The sequence below is a fragment of the Clupea harengus genome, unplaced genomic scaffold, assembly GCF_900700415.2.
Source record: "Clupea harengus unplaced genomic scaffold, Ch_v2.0.2, whole genome shotgun sequence".
Lineage (NCBI taxonomy): Eukaryota > Metazoa > Chordata > Actinopteri > Clupeiformes > Clupeidae > Clupea > Clupea harengus.
In genome coordinates, this window is record NW_024879743.1 from 33,671 (window position 1) to 50,505 (window position 16,835).

Sequence of the window (16,835 nt, forward strand, 5' to 3'; positions counted from 1 at the left end):
AATATATGCATTTCGAAACTAAGACATAAATGAGCACTTTGTAAGAAGAATAGAGCTGAAGCCTTGCTAATTTCTCTCTCTGAGTGTCCACGTTTACCTCATGCATACAGCTGAACACGATGAGGGAAAATGTATCCACTTTGAGCTTCGTTTTGACCAAGCTGAGGATATTTGTGATGAGTAAGTTGTATTTGTTTGACTAGCTCTTGTAATGAATGCTGTTGATTAACTTATAGGGAGTAAAACGCATGTCATATTCTGCTCGGAGTTCGGAGTTTAGGCTAATACCGTGAACTCGACAAGGCGATTTTTAATCATATTAATTACTTCATGTCGCTAAGACTATAATACAGTAAAAAACATATCATGCTCAGAGTTAATTTTATTAGGCTACATACGTCGGTGTTTGGAGTTTGTTGTCTGCGCATAATTTTATATTAAGCTCCTGTGAAGTAATTACGCTCCTGTAAAGAATGTCAGCCATGTTCACAAGCCATTGTCTTTGACAATGCGACAATGAAAACAGAAATGGCTCCTGTAAAGAATGCCAGCAATATTCACAAACCATTTTGTGGACCTCTTGCTAACCGCAAGATGCATATAGCAAGACACAGGGAAAGCAAGTAAAAGACCTGTGGATGTGCAAAGAATGTGATGTCCACCTTTGCCTTCTACCTGTGAAGAAACTGTTATGATGCTTGGCATCCATAGGCCATATTTTTATACTCTGCACTTATTATTTAATATGCACCTACTTATATGCACTTAGCTTGTTTGGACTTTCTTGTATGCACTTTCAAAACTGAGGGTTGTGGGGGAGAGATAGCCACAATGACATTCCAGGGCCATTGACAGGTGGGCCATAATGGGGAGGGGCACTCAGAGGGCAGTTTACACCATTCTAGAATATAATCATGAATGCCACTTTTGCCTCATTGTTTTAGTTAGGTGAAATATACCAAAATATAATGGCAGACTACCTAACAGAGTCAAAAACAGGCCATAGTGTTGGAAATGTTAAGCGACCCTTAATAAGATGACTTAAGTTGTCTAAAAGGATGTGCCATAATCATGTGTCCCCAGTTTGCACGTCTGCTGCTGCATTAACTCCACAATCCTTCAGATCTTTGTTGCTCCAATTCTGACAAGTGTGAGTTTGCTGACTAGTTAGTTAACAGTCTGAAGAGGGTCCTCCACAATACAGTTACTATTTTCCTGAGAAGACGTGCAAATAGACTAGGCTCAGCAAAGAGGTACACCATTATCTTGTTTCCTTGAAAGCGATTTGGTCATCAACAGAAATGCAAGACAAACTTGAAAAGGCAGTAAGGAAAGCTAAAATATATGAGGAAATATGGGGAGAGTTGGAGATGACAGGGTTCAAAAGGACAACAGACCAAATAACAAACAAATGATGAAAAATAAAGAAAGCTTTCTTCCATCAAACTGTGTTGGTTTGTCTGTTTAGTATACAGTAAGTCTTTCAATCTGGCTTGTTTTTGTTGTTTAATATCACACTTAAAATGAGCGGTTGACTGAGCAAGTTTGTGTAGCAGCTAGCTAACTAGCACTAGCTGCTAGCTGTCATGAGGTACTGCTACAGTTGTTGTGGCAACTGGTAAGTATATATCAGTGTAGTAGCAAGTCAACTACCGTCATGAACTAAATTGCCGCTTGTTTGATCTACGTGAGGAAATATAGAAAACCTGTTGCCAAGTAAACAGAACAACTTTAGGTCGTATGGTACTACATGATATTAAAAATGAAACATAATTGAAGTTTTATCAAAATTAATTTGCTTTTCGCTGGAAGAAGACCAGTCGTGAATAACTCACAATTGTAACCATAGTAACATCTCACAACATTCCATAACGTTCAGTTTTGGCACTGAAACCTGTGGAAATGCAGGCCAGTGCTAAAATGCACCGGCACCAGCTCCAGCTCCAGCACCGGCACAAGTATTACATGTGTGGGAAGACCTGTGAATAATGTGACTCAATGTTCACACAGGAGGATGGGTGTATATGCTACCAACTATATATTTACAGTGGGGAAAATAAGTATTTGAACCCCTGCTGATTTCGCAAGTTTGCCCACTTGCAAAGAAATCCGTGATCTATAATTGTAATGGTAGGTTTTAACAGTGAGAGACAGAATATAATTAAAAACATCCAGAGATCAAATGCAAATCAATTCATAACTGTTATAAAATGCAGTTTTCTGGATGTTTTTGTTGATATTCTGTCTCTCACTGTTAAAATAGACCTACCATTACAATTATAGATCACACATTTCTTTGCAAGTGGCCAAACTTGCGAAATCGGCAGGGGGTCAAAAACGTATTTACCCCACTGTATGTCAGTAAGTTACCAAATATATATCACCACAGACAGACTAACCTCAGTGTTACCAGTCTGCAGTTAGAGTGGGTCAGTCCAACAGACAACAGCTCAACTCCAGAATCCGTGAGGGCATTACAACTCAGGTCCAGCTCTCTCAGATGTGAGGATTCTGATTGGATGACAGATGATATAACCCCACAGGACTCTTCAGTAAGACCACATCCAGCCAATCTGCAATGAGAAGACATATATAATGAAGAGAACAATCAATATTCATTAGGACAACCCTAGCTATTTTCTGAAGTCATTGGTACATAGCTAGATAGAGATAGATAGAAGTATGTATCTATCTATCTATCTCTATCTAGCTATATACCAATGCCCTTAGAAATGCAGGAGTACAACATTGATGTACTGTATACATGAATAGGCATTGATGTACCATACAACAAGCCATTAATGACTTATGCAATTTATGTGTGTTTCTCCCTTGTGTGTGTGTGTGTGTGTGCTCCCAGTAGATGGAGCCTGTGTGTGTGTGTGTGTGTGTGTCTCTCCCTTGTGTGTGTGTGTTCCCTGTAGTTGGAGTGTTTGTGTGTGTTCCCTATAGGTGGAGTGTGTGTGTGTATGTCTCTCCCTTGTGTGTGTTCCCGGTAGATTAAGTGTGTGTGTGTGTGTGTGTCCTGTAGGTGGAGTATTTGTGTGTATGTCTCTCCCTTGTGTGTGTGTGTATGTGTGTGTGTGTGTGTGTGTGTGTGTGTGTATGTGAGTGTGTGTGTTCCCTGTGTGTATGTGTGTGTATGTGTGTGTGTGTGTGTGTGTGTGTGTGTGTGTGTGTCTGGTTCTGCGGGATGGGCATCCCCTATCAAAACCGCCTCGTTTAAAATTGGTGCTCTCTCTCGTGCCGAGAAAATATTAGATGGCTTGAGTGCTAGATGACTTCAAAGATACAACACTAACCTCAATGTCTCCAGTATGCAGTTAGAGTGAGTCAGTCCAGCAGAGAGCACCTCCACCCCATGATCCCACAGGGCATTAGAGCTCAGGTCCAGCTCTTTTAGTGCATTTTGTGACTGGAGATTAGATGCTATCACACCAAAGGAATCTCCACTGAGACCACAGCGATCCAGTCTGCAGTGAGACATATCACCTTGTGATTACAACTCATCTACAGAGCTTGATTAGCCCATAGCTAGTTAGCTACCTAAAGAGTATGATGAAGACTGGCTAAATTAGCCCCTGCTAGTTAGCTACCCAGAGAGGTAAAGTAGGTCATTTTTACAGAATTAAGGAGTCTTTAACAACGAAGGCTATAACTCATCATAAGCTGCTCTCTGCATCACCATTCCATACCCTGTGGACAGCACTTGACTTTTCATCCTTCAAGACAGTGACCCAAAGCAAATAATGCAAGATCTATTTATTTCTAGCAGGACCCAGCTGGAACCAAACCATTTAGCAAGATTTCATGTCTAGTTTTGGACAAAATATCAAATCAACACAAGTTGAACCACCACTATTGCATGACTTACTGATATCACTTACCGAGCCTTTCTGCAACCCCTCAGCACGATGAGCAGTCTTTCACGGCCATCGCTGGAGGTCGTGTACATTGTCAGATTGAACTCCTCCAGTACTTCCTCTGACATCAGAAGCATGTAGGCCAGTGATGAACACTGGGCTGGAGTGAGCTCTCGTCCAATTTTCACATATTCTTCTATTTCCTTATGAAGTGAGTTGTCCTTCATTTCAAGCAAACAGAGCAACAGATTCTGGCATCTCTCAACAGAGTTGCTGCCATTGCTTAGAATCTCCTTGATGGTTGTCTTGATGCTGGTTGAGCTTCTCATTACCTTTGGTAGTAGGCCTTGTAGGAGTTCCTGATTGGACTCTAGTGAGATTCCCAAAATGAAGCGCAGGAAAAGATCCAGGTGTCCAGTCTTACTCTGTAAAGATTTGTCCACAGCTGCATTTAACAAAGCAGACATTGGCCTCTTGGCCTCGGACTCCGTCTTGTCTTCATGAGTGGTTTTGGTCTCGGACTTTGTCTTGGCTTTGGTCTCCCTCTTGAAACAAGACATGAAGAATGATTTTGTTTTTTTTGGGCTCTTCGTCATATCCTCTGGCAAGGACCTGGATGTTTGACCTTTTTCAGAAGTAACAACACACCTGTGCACAGGTGAGGGCTCCAAAGCATTTTGGTTCTTACTCACAAAAGTATGAAACACATAGAGAGCAGCCAGAAACTCCTGAACACTGAGGTGCACAAAGCAGAAGAATGTTTTTTCGAAGAAAATGTGGTCTTTCCTGAAGATCGCTGTGCACATCTCAGAGTATTCTTCAATTTCACAGTCCTCAATGCCACTTTCTCTCAGATCCTGTTTGCTAAACAAGATGTTCCCCTTTTCCAGCTGTTTAAATGCCAGTTCAGACAGTTTCAATATGGACTCTTTATGTCTCCTCAGAAGCTCGTGTTTGTCTGTTTCAAATTGACCATGACTCCTCTGGTTCTTCCTGTTGGTCTGTATGAGTAGGAAGTGGATGAACAGTTCAGTCATGGTTTTTGGAATCTCCATGTTAGAATCCCGAGTCAACATTTCCTGAAGCACACAGGCAAGGATCCAGCAGAAGACTGGTATGTGGCACATGATGTAGAGGCTCCTTATTGTCTTGATTTGTGAAGTTATTTTGTGAGCATTATTAGCAAATCTCTTGCTGAAGTACTCATCCTTTTGGGTGTCGTTAAATCCACGTATTTCTGTCCACTTGTCTATGTGACAACGAGGGATCAGATTGACTGCCACAGCCCGTGATGTGATCCAGATGATAGAAGACCGGAGTAGATGCCCTAGAATGATGTTTGTTAGCAGCATTCCCACAGATGATTTCTTATCCAAATCTTGCAGCTTTTGATCAAAATTTAACTCTAGTTTGCTTTCATCTAGGCCATCAAAGATAAACAAAATCATTGAACTATTACACATCTGAACATTCAGCTCCTTCAGCTCAGGGTAGAAAGACTGCAGTAGCGTGAGTAGGCAGTGATCCGTTTCAAGTAAGTTCAGTTCTCGGAAAGGAAGCACAAAGATAAAATCTATGTCCTGATTGGCCCTTCCTTCAGCCCAGTCCAGACAGAACTTCTGTACAGACACTGATTTCCCAATGCCAGCAATGCCTGTGGTCATAACTGTTCTGACTTTGATTCCAGTTGAAGATTTCATAATGTCATTGCAATTGATTATAATGTCTTTTTCTTTCTGACGTTTGGACTGCATGACTTCATGCTGAGTATTAACCTCTTCAGTCAATCCCTCTGTGACGTGGAGTTCTGTGTAGACCTTATCTAGCTGGATTTTGTTCTCCTGAGACCCTTCAAGGATGATCGCAAATTTATTCTTCAGATCATTCTTCAGTTGTGCACGCATTTGTTGGATGGCATAATCTGCTTGACAAACAGTACCTTTTTTTATTATTATGTATTTTGTATATATTACAAATATTTTATTTTATTCTGTTTGAATTATTAATAAGGAAATCACAGGTGGGAGATAAAGCCCGAACTGGGAAAATCAAATTGCAAGCACAAAGTTTCCTGCCTAAGTAGAGACTGAAGCAGTGAGATTCTAGTCAAAAACGCAATCATACTTTACCATTTACAGAGACTTCAGATTGTAATGAAACCCTGATCAGACTGCTGCCCCCTCAATCAATACTAATCAATATTTTATATGTAGGTCTCAGTTGATACAGATCTATACTAATCAATATGTTATATGTAGGTCTCAGTTGATACAGATACAGAATAGTAACTCTAATATGACCTATTGACTCACCAAAACTTTTGCCCTCGTCGGCTGACACTCTGGCAACACTGCTGGGAAATCAGATGCAAAATCGATGAATCTTTGTAATGAGGTGAACGATAATTAATGAGGTGAACGATAATTAATGAGGTGAACGATGATGCATCATTTGTGAAAATTCAGTGAGTAGGTATATAATGAGTTTAATATAGACTGTATATAGTACAATACATTATAGTGTATATAGTATAATAAGTTTAATATAGATTGACATCTCTCATCTAGTTTTCTTCAACTCTCTCTCTCTATGAGCTGCCCAATGTACCCTAAAGGCACAACTATTTTACCTATTTTTCAACTCTCTCTCAAGTTTGTCTACGAGGTTATGGAGTTTCATCTTTTTCAGGATGTGCAGAGTGATCTTGAGGGAGCCATCACTTTTATAGGTCTCCCATATCTTGCTGGTAACATCTGTGGCATCAGCATTCTCCAGATCTCCTCTGGGAATACGCTGAAAGCCCTCTAGTGTCTCATCAGTCAGGAAAAGCTTGAACTTCTTCAACTCTTTTCTTTCTAATTCTTCAAGAGTGTTAATGATCAGTTCCATGTTGGACTCCTGAAATATAAACAGATTATTAATTGATTATTACGAACCAAAGCCGGTCAGGCAAAGGACTGTTGGGCACTACAGTGGTTTTGTTCTTTTATTTCTGAATGACAGACAAATACAAAAAGTGTCGATGCATGCAGGATCCATAGACAAGCATATCGTTTCTGTCTCTTTTTCTTTATCACAACCATTTTCAATACACGGAAATTACAGCAAAATGAACCAGTGCACTAATAATCTCAATAACAATCTTACACGTATTATCTACACATTTTAGTATTGGAGCAACATAGCTGAATGACAGACAAATAAAAAAAATGTTGATGCATGCAGGATCTGCACAAGTTAAATAAAATCATTTAAAATACATTGGTTTCAATACGACAGCACTGTTAGCTAGCTAGGCAGCGGAACATGGGGAATTGAATGTTAGTCTAGAATGTGTGCATAGAATGAGTTAATTAGCGCTCTGAAACAAAAGGCAAAAACAGAAAAATAAAAATGCAAATGTGGCCATGCAGAGCACACATGATGGCAACGGAACACAACTTGTCTCCAGAAATGGTTGTTGTGATCACTATTATAATTATATTATTATTTTATTTTTATTTGTTACCTTGAAATGTTGTGGATGAAAGTTGAGGAGTTTTAGGACATAGTAAATGCCCATCAAACAGGTTCCTTACACACACACACACACACACACACACTGACACTCTCTCTCTCTCTCTCTCTCTCTCTCTCTCTCTTATTTGATCTGTAAACTCAAAAGATGGGAAATCCTACTCACTGATATTTTGACGTAGCGTAGAGAGGACGTGTAGTTCTATCAATCACATACAAAGCTAGACAAGCCTTGGCAGTGTGATGTTCATCACAATTTAACAACAGAAACATCAATTTATTTATTTATACTGAACATATTTTGAATGAACCCATCCTATAGTTTGTCTAAAACTAATAAGATGACTAATTTAGGTTGGCTATGGCAACAAACAGTACCCTAAGCACTGATCAAATCTTGAAAATGTATATAAACCAAAAATGTTATTAGTTTTAGCTTTGCTTCACTTCAGTCAAATGCAGTGGTTTTATATTTTATGTTATTGACATCAGTTTAAAAAAAATACTTTAAGGTATTTCCAGACGTTTCTGAAGTTCTGGAATTCTCCATCTCAAACTTGAACACGAGGTGATGTGTACAAATAATTTGGAGATGAAACATTGATGATAGCTCCACATAAAAACCACGCAGTGAGAAAAATGCGAACAATTACTGACTGACTAGACTAGCCACTGTTTTTCTAAAGGTTGCAATTTAAGGTTGCCACCTCAGAGCAGTTTCATAGTCATACGTAGTATATTTATATACTGTATGTATTTCATTGTGATTGCAAATATGCACAATTCCTAAATGGCCTGAAAATATTGTGTGTACACAGTGCATGTTACCTAGCCTGGATACCAGACCAAACTTAGCCCCCGCCCACACATTTTTTGGTCGGGAAGTTCGGTCTGGCATTACTCCATTGAGGAGAAATTATCTGCGGACAGACATTGCCGTACCAATCAAATTGTCAAGGCGGGCTTTATACGATGATGGACAGATGATCAACAGTAATGTAACCAACCACGTCATAAAAAGGCGCTTGGTTTGAAATCGTTTACAACAAACATGGCTGCCGCTGGAGAGCTGAAATATATAGATTCGAGTCCATTTAGACATTGACAGTGCATTCATTTTGAAAGAGGAACAAAGAAAGGCGATCAAGGCATTTGTCAATCGAAAAGATGTTTTTGCCTTCCTTCCTACGGGATCCGGTAAAAGTTTAATTTATCAGCTGGCCCTGGTCACATACTACATTGTTCTGATTGGTTGTAGGTAACCAATTGAGCGAAGAGGCATTTTTTCTCCTGGTTCGGTTGAAACACGCCCCATAATCACAGCCCAATGGAGCGATATCAGACTCATATTCTGACTAGAATTATGAGTATGACATCGTCAGGCTACATTTTACCACCACTGACACACTGATTTTTTACCATCAACCATCAGGTGTCGTTTTTGGCCTATACAATTGATCAAACAGTTTATGCAAAAATGTTATAAGCTAATATGAGTAATACAGTCAACAATATTTGTTGACTGACTTTATGCGGTTCTGTTATTGTTCCTTAGTTTAGGCCTAAAATGAATTTAAACGTTCAGTATTGCCAAACTTGAACTGAATGCTTCATCATTAAGGCTGAAAGTGAGCTCTTTCCCTCTTGACAAAAGTCTCTCAAGCATGTCAGACCATGGCAGAGGAGGTCTATGTAATCCAATCTAGCCTATTTGTAATGAATAAAAAAAAATATATGCAGTTGAAGGTTTATTGGAATGTAAATTTGTAATGTTCTTGTTACTGATACTGATCTCGCTGTAGGCCTATCATTTCAGTCTGAAGGTAATTATTTCTATATCCCAAATGTATCGGAGACTCAGTCAGATTGTGATGAATAACCAAGTCCAGGTTTATTCTTTCAATGATGTACACCAGAGGAGGAGAGAGAGACCTAGATTTCACTGAGTGTGTTCACCTAAATCTCTTTCACTGTCTGTCTTTTGGGAAACCACAGAATATAAGCTGTTTGCATGCAAGGGGGGGTGGATCCCTAAATGCTAATTATTACTCAGGCCCCATTTGCTCACAGAGAACACAGAGGTGTCAGGGCTCCAGCAAAGATCTAAGGCTCAAGGTCTCTACATGAGGTTGAGGAAAGACATGTGGTCAGAATACACATGTTAATCTTTCCACTTCCCACGTTCTCCAAATACCACTAAAGTTTACCACTAGGAATGTGATATATTAAATTATTGACTATGGAATATATTTAATAAACTAACCCTCAATTCCAAACCTCAAATGTTGCTGAAACGTTCTTGATGTAGGCTAGGCTAAATGTTTTTTTCATTTTCAGCATTACGTCCATTTTAATTGTAGCACCACCATTTAGACACGAAGCTAGACTGATTTATTTGGTATATTTAACCATTGCAGTGCTGTCATACCCATTCAAACTGCTACTTATGGTGCATGCTGACGCTTTAAAGTAAAATTATGTAGCAATTCTACCTTAAAATAACAGCTTCAAATTAGTTTTGCCGCTACAATGACGTTTAATATGGAGAATGGCCTCTGTGCCATTGCCATACCAGGGTCCGTAGGCATATTACTGCCCTATGTAAGTTTCTGGAGCCGCCAGGTAGGAGACACAAGGGGATACAAGTCAAATTCAGAGCTGGCTGTCTTTCTGCTGGACTAGTAAGTAACTTGTGTTGCACTTGCTTGATGTTTGACTGTGTTAGGAAAGCAAATTTCAGCAAATTTCAACAGGTTTCTCTAGGTTTAGCCACTAGCAAAACATCTTGTTAGCGATGTTAGCAAGCTTGTTGTAACACGCCTTGACATCGAACCTAGTAATAAGTGCTCTGGTGTCGGCTTTTTTGTAATGTAATTGTAATAGCTATGTTGGCTAGCTTGCCACCCAAGCTCCACTAGTGTCAGGATATTCCAGGATTTGTAAGATATTTAGCGATTGACTAGCTGTGCTTTGTCGGTTAGCATTCCCTTACAACCAGGTGTTAGCAGCATATTGTCTCTGGTTCAGGTTTCGTTAGCTTAGCATGCTCATTTTGTGTTACTTGACTTGTGTGCCGTGATTGTGCAAACCTTTGTACAGCTGTAGCTGCAAACATACTGAATTGGTCCTTTTTCCAGCGGCAAAAGCATCAAAAGCGGCAAGTAACATCTACGACAGCGACAGCGGCCCAAATGTTAACTACCATAACTACCTTAAGGGGAGCTCTAAGAGCTTTAAGAGATATTTCGTCAAACTTACCTCCGTTACTTCGTTTTTCTGTTGCTGAAAGGCAGCCTACCAAATGAAAACAAATTGGAGCGTCTAAAGTAACGTTTTAGTTTCACTTTGGTCTGGGCTGACGAGTTGGCTGTTTGGCTCGTCTAGTTTAAAATGTCTGACAGGATGTGGTCAAAAACAGAATCAAACTAGTTTTCCCTCAGTATGGCGGTGCACGGAGCAGTAAAAAGTGTCATACATTTGACATCAGTCAACGCAAATCGTTTTACCTTTAGCGATTGTCAGAATTATGGTTAGATGTGAAAATGAAGCTTCACATCAAATTCAAGCTTGCATCTCATGCCAGTGGTTGCTAAATAATTACCTACCTGCTAAATAATTATTTAGCAACCACTGGCATGAGATGCAAGCTTGAATATCATTTGTAAGCAGGCCAGTATGAAATTCAACAGCCCAAATCCATTATTGTAGCCTAGCATATTTATTAGCACTTCTAATAGAGGTGGAATCCACTTTCGCGTATAGGTTACATATATTTTAATGTAGACGTATTAAACTGGCACATAATAATAATTACATCAACAAGAAACCAACGTACTTAATTAAAAAGTGTAAGCTACAATTTACATCCATAAAATACGCACAAAATGATCTTCATTTCAGTTCAGTTAAACTATTAACTTGCACCTACAGCAGTTACATTCCTGCACTTTTTGTTCTATTTCTTATGTAAAATAGTATTTATTGCTACACTAGGTCTCTATTGCTCGTAGCTTGATTGTTCTCTCCCTTGTTTGTCACTTTGGATAAAAGCGTCTGCTCATTGACTAAATGTAAATGTAAATAACAATGTGGTGAGGAACTCAACCTTTTACTGTCTTCTGAGGGAATTTGCTGTCTGGGAGTGTTGATCAGTTTTAATGAGTTCTGCCTTCAATACAAATATATTTCCCTGTCGTAACCTGCTTGTGCTAACTATCATCTTGCCTCTGACACTGGACCACACTGGGTTAACAAAACTGGTGGCAGCACTAATCTACTCTCCACAACAGCAAATTATTACTAGAATAATGGTATTTCCAATTTGTCACTCTGTTAAAATTTCAGCTGATTTTACTCTCTTTCCGTATGGCTGAGACATCTGAGACATACATTTCGCCTTTGAGATGTTACCACAGATATGTTTTTCTAAATGTCAAAAGCAGCACTGTTTCAGACCATTTTTGTGCCTTATGATTCTATTTCAGGCCTTTTCTTTCATTTCTCTACATTTCCCTGTTCAAGCCCTGAAAACAATTGAAAGAATAAAGTGGTATAAAAAGCGCACTATAAATAGAGTGCACTAAACATGACATTAAATCACCCATATTCATACTAATTCAGTAGACAATGGCTGTTAACCAGGAATACAAGCTTTTGTCTATGGGGGGACAAGGGGACAGTCTATTTATACTGCCTCCACCAAAAGCAGTAGGCCTATCCCTGTACATTCAAACAAATACATGAATAAATATCCTCCACCAAAGCAGTAGGCCTATCCCTGTACATTCAAACAAATACATGAATAAATATCCTCCACCAAAGCAGTAGGCCTATCCCTGTACATCCAAACAAATACATGAATAAATATCCTCCAAGTGTGTGTCACAGAAGAGGAAAAGCCCAGGGTGGTATGATGTAAAGATTGTAGCAAGCTTCTTGTAATCCCACTGACTGACACCAATGTAACGAAACATGAGGAAAGGTGGGCCTTACTCCTGTTTGCACATAACTACACCATTGAGTACAGAAAGGCAGCACACCATGCCAACACTGATGGTCACTATTGCTGTTACGTGTGGACCATGGAGGGAGAAAAGATACACTAGACATATTCTATTAGGGGAAATGGAGACGCTTCCTGTGAGTGCCACTAAAATCCAGCATGAGACACAGACTGACCCAAGTCTGTAGGACCAGAGGCACTCGAGCAGTGAACATGAGCACGACTGGTGAACTCACACCTCCCTCACCATACGTAATGATCTCACACCTTACCTTACCAGACATAATGAATGAACTTACACCTTACCTCACCAGACCTAATGAATGAACTTACACCTTACCTCACCAGACGTAATGGACTCACACCTTACCTCACCAGACGTAATGAACTCACACCTTACCTCACCAGACATAATGAACTTACAGCTTACCTCACCAGACAAAATTAACTCACACCTTACCTCACCAGACGTAATGAATGAACTTACACCTTACCTCACCAGACGTAATGAACTCACACCTTACCTCACCAGACGTAATGAATGATCTCACACCTTACCTCACCAGACATAATGAACTCACACCTTACCTCACCGGACGTAATGAATGAACTCACACCTTACCTCACCAGACGTAATGATCTTACACCTTACCTCACCGGACGTAATGAACTCACACCTTACCTCACCAGACGTAATGAATGAACTTACACCCTACCTCACCAGACGTAATGAACTCACACCTTACCTCACCAGACGTAATGAATGAACTTACACCTTACCTCACCAGACGTAATGAACTCACACCTTACCTCACAAGACATAATGAACTCACAACTTACCTCACCAGACGTAATGAACTTACACCTTACCTCACCAGACGTAATGAACTCACACCTTACCTCACTAGACGTAATGAATGAACTCACACCTTACCTCACCAGACATAATGAACTTACACCTTACCTCACCGGACGTAATGAACTCACACCTTACCTCACCGTACGTAATGAATAATCTTACACCTGTCAAGCAAGGCAAATTAACTCAAACACGTTGTGCTAAAAAGGATATAGATTTTCATAGTGGTTTAAACTGGTACATTTCCTAGATGGCCTGAAAGCATTTTGAGGCCCATTGAATAGGGGTAGCCCAGGGCCTTTAGTGTTCTTCATCCAACCCTATCAGTTCAGCGTAAAAGCGTCCTCGTCTCTGTACTCATACAGGCAGTGTTGTATAGTAACGAAGTAGAAATACTGTGTTACTGTACTTAAGTCGTTTTTTTTGGATATCTGTACTTTACTACTTATATTTCTGTTTACTTTTACTTTTACTTCGCTACATTTTGCAAAGAAAACTGATACTTTTACTCCGATACATTTCCCCAGAAACCTTCGTTACTCGTTACAGAATCAAATCATCTTTAGAAAAAAAAAAATAATGAGCGTGACGAGACCAACGTCGGGGACTGTGGTAGAACACAGACTGCAAGCCGGTTTGGCGAATCAGTGGTCCTAGCGCACGTTAATGCGTTATTGACCGTTCGCAAAAGCCCTGTCCTCTTACTGTTGCTACGTCTTTTGAACTCGTTCATGCACTATACTGTCTGTTAGTGTCAGTGATTCTTTTTGGAGTAATATCTCCGCGATATCCTCCAGATCAAGGCAAAATGGACTGCAATATGCAGTGGATGGATATATCCAAAACATTAAGATCAACAATGAAGGGGACACAACAATAATCAAAGCAAAAGCATACAGGGCTCAATCGAAAAATGAGAAACCCCACAACCTATTCATTAAATGCCACCAGCACAACCTTGTACACTAGTCATGTTCTTTCACCGTTGGGTAAGATCTGTATATAATATTTCAAGCTAGCTAATAACCTACAAAGATTATTTATTCTTATTCTTTATTCCATCTCTGGCGAGGTATCTAGCTAGCTAACTAGGATGGTGACAATCTAAAGTACAGTAACGTAGCAGTGTGGAGCAAAATAGCTGCTAGTAACGTTATTGTTCAAGGGATGTGTGTGTGTAACGGGCTATCAGTAGTGCCGCACGCCCATACACACATACACACACAGACACGCATGCACTCAATCAGGTCTGGTTAACTCCAGTCCACTAGGGAGCAGCGAGGGGTCATTGAAGGCACTCAGCAAGGCAGGGATAACAGAAGGAATGTGGGAGCTTGTGTTTGAACTCCATGCTTTTGACACCTGCTTTTGTCCTTCACTTCTTAAGTGTAAAGGACCTGTTTGTACTAGCCCAAGTTCCCCTAGGCTTGAGGCTAGTAACATGTGCATGTTGCTGAAAGTATTTCACAGTCACTGTACCGATAACTTGCTTGTAAAACTGATGATCCTGATGTAATGCTATGGCTTTGTATCAGATCGCCAGGTTATTGCTCTCAGGTTGTGCCTTGTGCATACCTTGGGATACTCAGAAGCCCATTCACAAAATGTTACAAAGATTAAAATAAAAAAAAATCATAATGGCTTTTTGGGACGTTTTGTTTGAAGATGAACAAAACATTTTTCAGTTTCAAGTAATGACTGGGTTGTTACTTTGTGTTAAAATTGTGTTTAAAAAGGCCCAGTTTATAAGTATGCTCATTCTAGTCGGAATAAACTTCATAATTCTCAAAATTCAGACCCTTTGCTTTTTTATTAACAGCATTTACTTGTACTTTTGCTTTCAATACTTAAGTACATTTAATACAAAAAAATTACTTTTGGTACTTAAGTACAGTAAAGATCAAGTACCTTAAGACTTTTACTCAAGTAGTATTCTAAAAGGTTACTTTTACTTTTACTTGAGTCATTTTCTAGTAAGGTATCTTTACTTTTACTCAAGTATGGCTTTTGTGTACTTAATACACCACTGCATACAGGTGACAGGAAAGTGACCGATACCATGATAAAAGTTCAAACAAAAAATCAGATTTCTATGATCTAAGGTGGCAACCATTCTGCATGTCAGAGTAACCTGCTTCTGCACTGTTGTGGTTGGTGTGTGTTGGTGTTGGCGTTATGTCGTGTTTTCTGTGGAGATCTAGCATCTAATTTGTGTTGTGTAGTCATGTTGCCTTCCTAATGATATAGTTGTGCCTTGTTTTTTTGCACAAATAACCCTGATTTTGTCCTTGTCTCATGTTTGATATAATTGTTCAAACTAAATAAATTGTACTGAACTCACATTAACAGGATTATTAATAAGCTCACAGCTGGTGTAGCTGAGTTGCCACTGATGAAATGCTGCTATGCCAGGAAGTGTGCATGTGTTGTGTACAGGGTGGTATAGTTATGACAGTTAAACTTCATTACATCACAAACGTCATTAAATACGTACAATGATACTTGAAGGAGGACTGAATAAATAACAAAATAAAAAATAATGACGTCTCAAGCCTCATGATTAACTAAAGCTAATTCGCAATCGTCATTAACAGGCCATTTTATAATGGACGTGAATGAGAACAAGTGTGACCCATTTGGGGGCATTTAGACTACCGTAGATAAAACACCATGAAATCATTGATTCTCAATATTTCCAATTGAACATTTCAGGGCATTTATAATTTGCTTTTGGCAACGCATATCGGGATACAAAGCTAGACAAGCCTTGGCTGTGGGATGTTTACCACATGTTAATGGTAAACAGCAGAAACCTCAATGAATTTATTTAATGCTGAACACATTTTGTTTATTTTAGATTAACCCATCCCATAGTTGTCTAAAACTAACAAGTTAACTAATTTAGGTTGGCCTAAAATCAGACTATGGCAACAAACAGTAGCCTAAGCACTGATCAAATCTTGCTAGCTTATAAACTTATATCACCCAAAACCTTATAGCTTTGCTTCACCTCATTCAAAGGTTTTATATTATTGACATACATTTTTACAAACTACCTCTGGGTATTTCCAGTTCTGGAATTCTCCAAGTTCTGGAATTCTCCATCTCAAACTCGACAACGAGGTGATGTATACAAATAATTCCATGATGAAGCTTTAGACCAAACACCAACCCTGACTGGCATATCATTATATTTGTACTTTACACTTTTCTGTTATTGATTCTTAGGGCCTCATTTACTAACATTGCGACCGCAGCGCAATCTGCGCCTTTGCCAACCCGCATATAGCGCACGGTATTTTGCATCGTATTTATCAAACAAGAACTTCATCTGAATGTGTCGACGCCTTACCAGCGTAATCAGCGCCTAACCCCACCCATTAGTGTTATTTAGCGAGCAGCTAAAATAGGGAAGAAAGAGCCTGCGTGTTCCTTCCACCCATGGATGATGAGTTAAAATTAAAATTAGAGCTTTTGGTTCACGAGGTTACAGCAAACTAACCCGGGTAAATATAGAAACTCATAATTATTTCTCCATTTAGCCCTTCCATTCACACTAAAAGTTGCGATCACTTTGAATTCAAGACTGTCTTTT